At 29.0% G+C, this 8,225-nt stretch overlaps 1 pseudogene; it reads left to right on the forward strand.

Moving 5' to 3' along the window:
• The first annotated feature begins 4,690 nt into the window (after window positions 1–4,690).
• Window positions 4,691–4,806, forward strand: LOC145288374 (U2 spliceosomal RNA; annotated as a pseudogene).
• The last annotated feature ends 3,419 nt before the right edge of the window (window positions 4,807–8,225 follow it).

An 8,225-nucleotide genomic window follows, 5' to 3' on the forward strand; every position in this document is an offset into this window, starting at 1 on the left:
ATTCACGTATTGAACAAAAATTTACCTTGAAGTTGCAATTAAAAAATGATAAAATTTAATATTATTATGTTTTTTTTAATAGAGTTTTTCGAATTAATATATACTATGGTCAGTTGAATTGCCAAGAAAAAGAAACTTCGTAAACATTAATTAAGTTTTAAAAGATTAAGACGATTAAAATTCCATTATTTCAAAATGTTCCGTTACAACATAGCTTTTTAATTAATTTTGTTTAATTGTTTTTTTTAATATTAAGTTTTTACATAAACATTGCTCTTGTCAGCTATTTTATCGCCAGATTAAAACCGATTTGAAAATATTATTGCACAATTATTAAGCATTTTGTAGGCCCCACCTCATATTTTGTTCGTCTCTGTTTGTCGAACAAAATATGGAAGCCCGTAGTAAACCAAAAGAACATTCAGTAAAACCGTATTTCATATTTAATATACAAATGTTTATAATATTATTAATCATTAAACTGTGTAAATCTTAAAACCTAACACAATTATGACAAAGATTAATTATTAATTGCAGTTTGAAGAAGATAAACAAAGGTTTTAAAAACCATGAAGTCGCTTCTGCTTTTCCATAGTTCGTATAGTTAACACAAGTCTGACGTCACGAGAACATGCGCTCCGTTTTTCATTGTTTTGAGGATATCTAGTGAATAAACAAAAGTTTTACCGATTGATCTGACATTTTTCGCATTCATAGTCAATCCGGTTAGTCAACATTTGGTGAAAGAGTATCACATCATAAACTTGAAACGATTATTGAAAGAAAACGATTTTGTCAACAAGTCTAATTCTTACCAAATAACCATCAACACAATGGAGGAAATGTTAAAGCTTTTCACTGAGACAGAATTCTATACTTTCAGGAAGAGATATATATAAATCTCGAATGACGCGCAGCGATTTCGATTATTAGAAATGCTCAGCTCATGATATAGCAATCCAGACAGCGACGCTTATCGTAGAAATAAATAAAATCGAATCAATGCAATAAAATGAACGATTTATTTTGTAATGGCAATATTTCACTTTTATTGTAAGAATATATATATGAGCTGAGTGTGTTATACTTATAAATTTTCGGTGGACTAATACGTAGGGATAAATAAAAATAATAGTGCACGCAGCATAAAATGGGTCCGACAGATAAGCTGGGAGGAAGAAAAGAAATGGATGACAAGAAAAATTAATAAGAAAAGTGCAGGTTTCAAATATTTTAAAATATTTGATAATGAACGATAAAATATAGAGAATCAATAGACTAATTTCGTATGAAATGGATTTTTTATGATGAAAATCAGTCGAGACGGATCGGTACTTAAGGAAAAGCATCATTACAGATGGCAGAAATATATAGCATCATAAAATTCCTGGCGAAAATGAAAAAAAGTCAAATTAGTTTAAATATTTAGATATAAATTTGTGTAAAAGAGTTATGAAAAGATGCGTGCATGGAGAAATTAAATATCTAATACTCTGAAATAAATTAATGCGTCTGTATAAGAGATTAAAACATTGCCTATGTAAATAATGTTAATCGAATTATGATCTTTAATCAAATAAATAGGGTGAACATATTCGTTGTTTACTGATGTGGTCTTATTAGCAAATACTCACACATCTATTTAATTTGTGAATTTAGTTATGTGATATTATTATAATTTATGTGATAAATGTATACTTGCAATCTATCTTCAGAAAATTGCGTTTAATTCAATAAATAGTTAAGACTTGAACATTTTAAGTTATATATATTTTATTGATGCAGTTTACACGAACGCATTGTATGATAACACATACATTCGTAAGTAAAGACTGTTTCAAATGTTATATTAGTTAGATCCCTCTAGGCGGACGTCTCGACATTAATAATAAAAGTTTAAATGTCAACTGTATTTCTCGTGGTTAACGGTGGGCGTGTGGATTTGTCATTGCTAATGGAGACAGAGATAGCTTCGTTGTTGGGTTCAAATCCATAACTTTGTAAGTATTAGGTGACTGTTTAAAATGCTATAGTGGTTTTAGTGCTTTCGGTTGTTTTAGTTATAATTTGAATTCCTAAATTAATCGTAGAGATTTTTATACGTAATGATGTAAGTAAGGCATTGGTAAAATGTAGGTAAATATATTAGTTAATATTTCCTATTATTTAGTACTTATGTACATCGTGCAGATTTGTAATATTTGATACGAAGATATACAGCGAAAACTACCATTGCTTAACATTGAATGAGTATTATTAATCGTAATAGCGTAACAAACATGGACTTTTGCAAGAACATAATATGAAAAGCAAAAACAAAAGTAACAACAAATTATTACACATAAAAATGAACAGGATTACGACAAAAAAAAATCGTATGCTTACAATTCAATCTGTTCGCAATCGAAAAGCTTTTTAATTTTCAAGTCATTAAATATTAACCAGCTGTAAGCTAGAACGTCAGCTCTGCACTTTTTAAGATAATTGCTATATCGCAGAGAACAGGTGAGCGTCAACTAGGCAGCAAGACAGCAATCAGCCTCACCCCCCTTGTTAGTTCTTCGAGTAAATATTGAAATGTGTAAACACATATCCAGGAGGAAAAACAATAAATATATCTGAATTAAACATTAATATTAGAATTACACAGAGTATGATTTTTCTGAATCCAAAAATTGCAAATACACAGAGCATGTGTGTTATATTAAGTGTCTAACTCAAATATCCGTAATTGTGTTTCATTTTGCTTGGGTTCTCATAAATAATTTTTAAATATTTATTTCTTAACGATTTTATATGTTTGTGCATAATTGTATATATATATATATATATATATATATATATATATATATATATACACACATTTTTCTATGTCTGCGTTGTATAACGTGGCTGTGTGAATGCACATATATGCTTCTAATATAGTTTATTATACTTTTAGATTACTATTGCGTGAGTAAGATAACTGAATATTCATAAGCTGTGTGTATTTTGTATTAATACCATTTTAATACTTCATCAAAATCAGCTGTATTTTAATCGTAAATAAAATTAATAAACAATAGAACCTTCACCAAATTATTTTGATATTTTCAAGCTAATTACATAATCGCTGTTTTTGGCCCACATTTATTCCGGTACTTGTTATTTATAAAAAAAAAATCATATATTTCTTACTTTTTCGCACAATTGTTTACTCATTAGTTTTTATTTTATTAATACGGTTTTTATATTATTATATCTTTAATTACTCTTCTTGATTTTTTATTTGAATCGGGTTATGTGTCTAACTTTATTTTTATTGTTTTAACAATAAAAATATTTTTACTGTTTTATGGACTGTATTTATTTCGTTCAATAGTTATAAAATTAATAATTCACTAGCGGGACCTATGGAAATTCCACAGTGGACTCTTTCATATGTAATATATGGATGTTGGAATATTTGTGGATATTCAGCGTAAATGGAAACACGCTGATATTATTGTACTTCTTTTGTTAAAACTGCAAAAGTATATATCTAAGCTAGCAAGGACGCCCGGCATAGTCTGGTCGGAAAATATGATTAAATATGATATTTTAATGTATGCAGATTTGGTATATATTACTATAAGAGTCAATTTATGCTCCATTCTTATATATTATAAACCTGTGATTTCAAAAATAAAAAAATATATACCTATACGGCTTCGGTGCATCAGCTTGAATCGAAACCGAAACCAAAATTATGAATGTATGCATATATAACTTGAGTTCTTACAGCTAAAATCGAAACTGAAACAAAAACTGATGAAGAATTCTTGGTAAAATTATTTATTACAAGAAATGGAAGGACATAACGATTAACAACAGACACTTGGAAGGAAAAAAAAATAAATGTGATACAAAAAATAACACACACGTTATTGTATTAATATAGAGATTAAGATATTTTATGTAAAAAACAGTTTTTCATGAAACTATTTTAGTTAAAACAATGTTGTAATAGGAATATTGCATTTAGAAAAAAGAACTGTCATTTAATATATATATATATATATATATATATATATATATATATATATATATATATATATATATTAGATTTAATGTTTTTATAAAAATATTTTACGTACAAAACCAGTTTCGTTTCGCTAATAACGTGTAGCTAAGTTCGAGGTTTCATAACATATGCATCTGGCCTTTGTTTACATGTTACAGCAATTAGTAGTTGTAGCAATAATATTTTTAATTAACGAAGAAATCTGTAATTAATGACTATTCCGGAATTAAATCTCAACCAATCAAATTTGCCGGAAAGCGTGACACACAAAAGAACACACACGCTATCGTATTAATATATATAGATTATTTTTAAAAATATTTACTTCAGAATAAGTACTTAAATGTCATTTATATATTAATTACAGCTGAAAAGTATCTAGTAATCTTCGAATAGTTAAAAATAAAAAAGTTAAAGTGTTTTTCTCTCCTAACGATCTGAATTTAGCATAAAATATGCTACTGAGGCAAAAGTTTAATCAAAATATCATTATATTATTACGCTTATCGCTACGTCCGTTATCATGCTGTGCATCCCTAAAAAGGGAAAGTGGAATATTCCAAATAAACCTTGTCACCCTTGAAAAGGAAAATTGAAATATAAAACAAAAATTGGTGTTGCTGTTGAGGCAAAGCTAATAAAAATGATTTGTCTTTCTTGGCCTTTTGGCTAAGATCAAAGTGTAGTATCTGTTCTTCAGGTGCTACATTTCAATTTCTTCACTCTCAGTGGAAGAGAAATCCTTTACGACTAAGACAATTTTTTCTCCACGTTAAAAACCGACCCTGGTGTCTAAATCTGTCCCATGGGGAGGCATTGTGAATAGGTACTATGTTTAATGTAACAAAGTTTTAATATTAAAAAAATATCTGGAAAAAGTTATTTCTGATTTAATTACAAAATGCCCTGGAAATGTCACTTCTGATTAATTATAAAATGCTCTGGAAAATGTCCGTTCTGATTCCTTTTTTTTTTTACTTGCCTCCCCACAAGGGCGAAATTGGACATGAGGTCGATTAAAAATTTAGGGGGAAACCAGCTCCCCAAAAGGGGCACTCTGGTCAATAACAAAAATAAAAATTGTATCAGTAATGAAGGATTTCCCATTAACAAAGACCATAAAAGGGGGGATTTAAGTCACTGGAATGCTGAAACTGATACTCCACTCAGAAATTCGTGCTGAAGCAATGGTTGCCTAATGACTAACCGTGTTAATGTTTTTATTATTACTTTCAAAAAGCTGCTGAAACAGTTTTTGATTTATACATTACTTTATTTCAAGTATATTTTAAGCAGTGGGTTACTGGATAAGAAGTCAGTCCCGGAAATTACTCAAACCGTTTACAATTTAAACATTACTTTATTTCATGTATATTTTTAACAGTGGGATGGGGGATATTAAATCAGTCCCGAAAATGGGTGAAACCGTTTACGCATTACACATTACTTTATTTAATGTATATTTTTAACATTGGGGTGGAAAATATGGAGTCGGTTCATGAATTGGCTGCCGCCATTTACATTTTGGACATTACTTTATTGAATGTATATTTTTAACAGTAGGATGGGAGATAAGAAGTCGGTCCCGGAAATGGCTAAAAATTTTTACGATTTATACATTACTTTATTTAATGTATATTTTCAACAGTGGGGTGGGGATTATAAGTCAGTTCCAGAAATGGCTGAAACAGTTTACTATTTAGACATTAAATTATTTCATGTATATTTTTAGCAGTGGGTTTGGAATATAAAGTCGGTCCCGGAAATGGCTGAAACAGTTTACTATTTAGACATTACATTATTTCATGTATATTTTTAGCAGTGGGTTGGGGATATAAAGTCAGCCCCGGAAATGGCTGAAACAGTTTACGATTTAAAAATTACATTATTTAATGTATATTTTCAACAGTGGGGTGGCGGACATGAAGTAAGTCCCGGAATAGAATGAGATGTGCAAATCTATATTATCAGAAAGCGTCGCCCAGTATTGAATGACATAGGTGGAAAACATATAGTAGCAAAATACCCAGCGTTGCCCGGGATCGAAAGAGATAGGTGAACAATATATATTAGCAGAATATGCCGCGTCACCCGAGATTGGATAAGATAGGTGAAACATATATACTATGAGAATGCTCAGAATTGATTGATTTGTTTGTAATGAAATAATCAGCCAAGGCAATATATCAAAGTTATTATTTAAGTAAGTGGGGGCGACATAGTAGGTTAATGTTATGAAAATTATTGTCGAAATTGTTACTAAACGCATCCAAGAATTATGAAAAATGATGAAATGTGAGTTACTTGATTTGTGTGTTTGTAATGATATAATAAGCACAGACAATATATCAAATATATTACATGAGTAGGAGGGAGAGGTATAATGTTGGTTTTTAATTATGAAAATTATTGTCGAAATAAGTAACATATCCACGATTATGAACGAAGATTTACTGTGAGTTAATCGAGTGTGTGTTTTTAATAAAATAATCAGCCCAGGAAATATATCAAAGTAATTATGTTAGTAAGAGAGGATGAAAAGGATGGCTTAAATTATTAAAACTAATTGTCGAAATTAGTAACATATCCAAGAATTATGAAAAATAATATGTTATTTAATGCAGAAGTGTGTTTGCCATGAAATAATCAGACCAGACAATATATCAAAGTTATTATTTTAGTAAGTGAGGTGATGATGTGGGTTAAAATGATGAAAAATGATTGTCGACACTAGTAACATATCCAAGAATTATGAAAAATGACGAAATGTAAGTAAATGATTGGTGTGTTCGAAATGAAATACTTATCCCAGATAATATATCAAACTAATTATTTTAGTAGTGGGGGGGGGGTGATAATGTGGGTAAAAATATTAAAAATAATTGTGGAAATGAGTAACATATCCAAGAATTAAGAAAAATGAAAGTGTGAGTTAATTGATAGTTGTGTTTTTTTATGAAATAATCAGCACAGACAATATATCAAAGTAATTTTTACTAAGAGAGGGCGACGAGGATGGTTTAAATTATAAAAAAATTATTGTCGAAATTAGTAATATATCTAAAAATTACGAAAAATGACGAAATGTGATTTAATTGATTGGTGTGTTTATAAAAATAATCAGCCTAGACAATATATCAATGTTATTATATAAGTAAAGAGAAAGAGATAAGGAGGGCTTAAAGTATGAAAAATTATTGTCGAAATTAGTAACATATCCAAGAATTACGAAACAATGATGAAATATTAGTTAATTGATTGGTGTGTTTGTAAGGAAATAATAAGCCTAGATAATATATAAAAGTTATTATTTAGTAAAGAGGGAAGGGCGAAAATGTGGGTTAAAATGATGAAAAATGATTGTCGAAATAAGTAACATATCCAAGAATTATGAAAAATGAGTAAATGTAATTTCATGCATTAGTGTGTTAGTAATGAAATAATAAGCCCAGACAATATTTCCAAGTTATTATTTTATTAAGGAGGGGCGATAATGTGGGTATAAATTATGAAAAATGACTGTCGAAATTAGTTACATGTCCAAGGATTATGAAAAATGATGAAATGGAGGTTAAGTGATTAGTGTGTTTGTAATGAAATAATCAGCCCAGCAAATGTATCAAAGTTATTATTTTAGTAAGGTTGGGCGACAACGTCTGTTTAAATTATAAAAAATATTGTCGACATAATAACATATACAAGAATTACGAAAAATTATGAAATGTGAGTTGCTTGATGTGTGTGTTTGTAATGAAAAATCAGCCTAGACAATATATCAAAGTTATTATCTTAGTAAGGTGTGCGATGTGGTGAGTTTAAATGATGAAAAATTATTGTCAAAATTAGTAACATATCCAAGAATTATTAAAAATGATGAAATATGAGTTAATTGATAGTTGTGTTTTTTATAAAATAATCAGCCGATACAATATATCAATTTAATATTTTAGTAAAGGGAGGGGCGATAATGTGGGTTGAAATTATGAAAAATTATTGTCGAACTTAGTAACATATTCAATCATTATGAAAAATGATAAAATGTGTGTTAATTGACCGGTGTGTTTGTAATGAAATAATCAGCCCAGGAAATATATCAAAGTCAGTATTTTAATAAGGGGCAGTACAGTTTTAATAAAAAAACTAGAATAATATGAGTGTGCCTTCATTCATGCTGAACAGAACG

Source organism: Euprymna scolopes, chromosome 11, assembly GCF_053919585.1.
Source record: "Euprymna scolopes isolate OS-2025 chromosome 11, ASM5391958v1, whole genome shotgun sequence".
Taxonomy (NCBI): Eukaryota; Metazoa; Mollusca; class Cephalopoda; order Sepiida; family Sepiolidae; genus Euprymna; species Euprymna scolopes.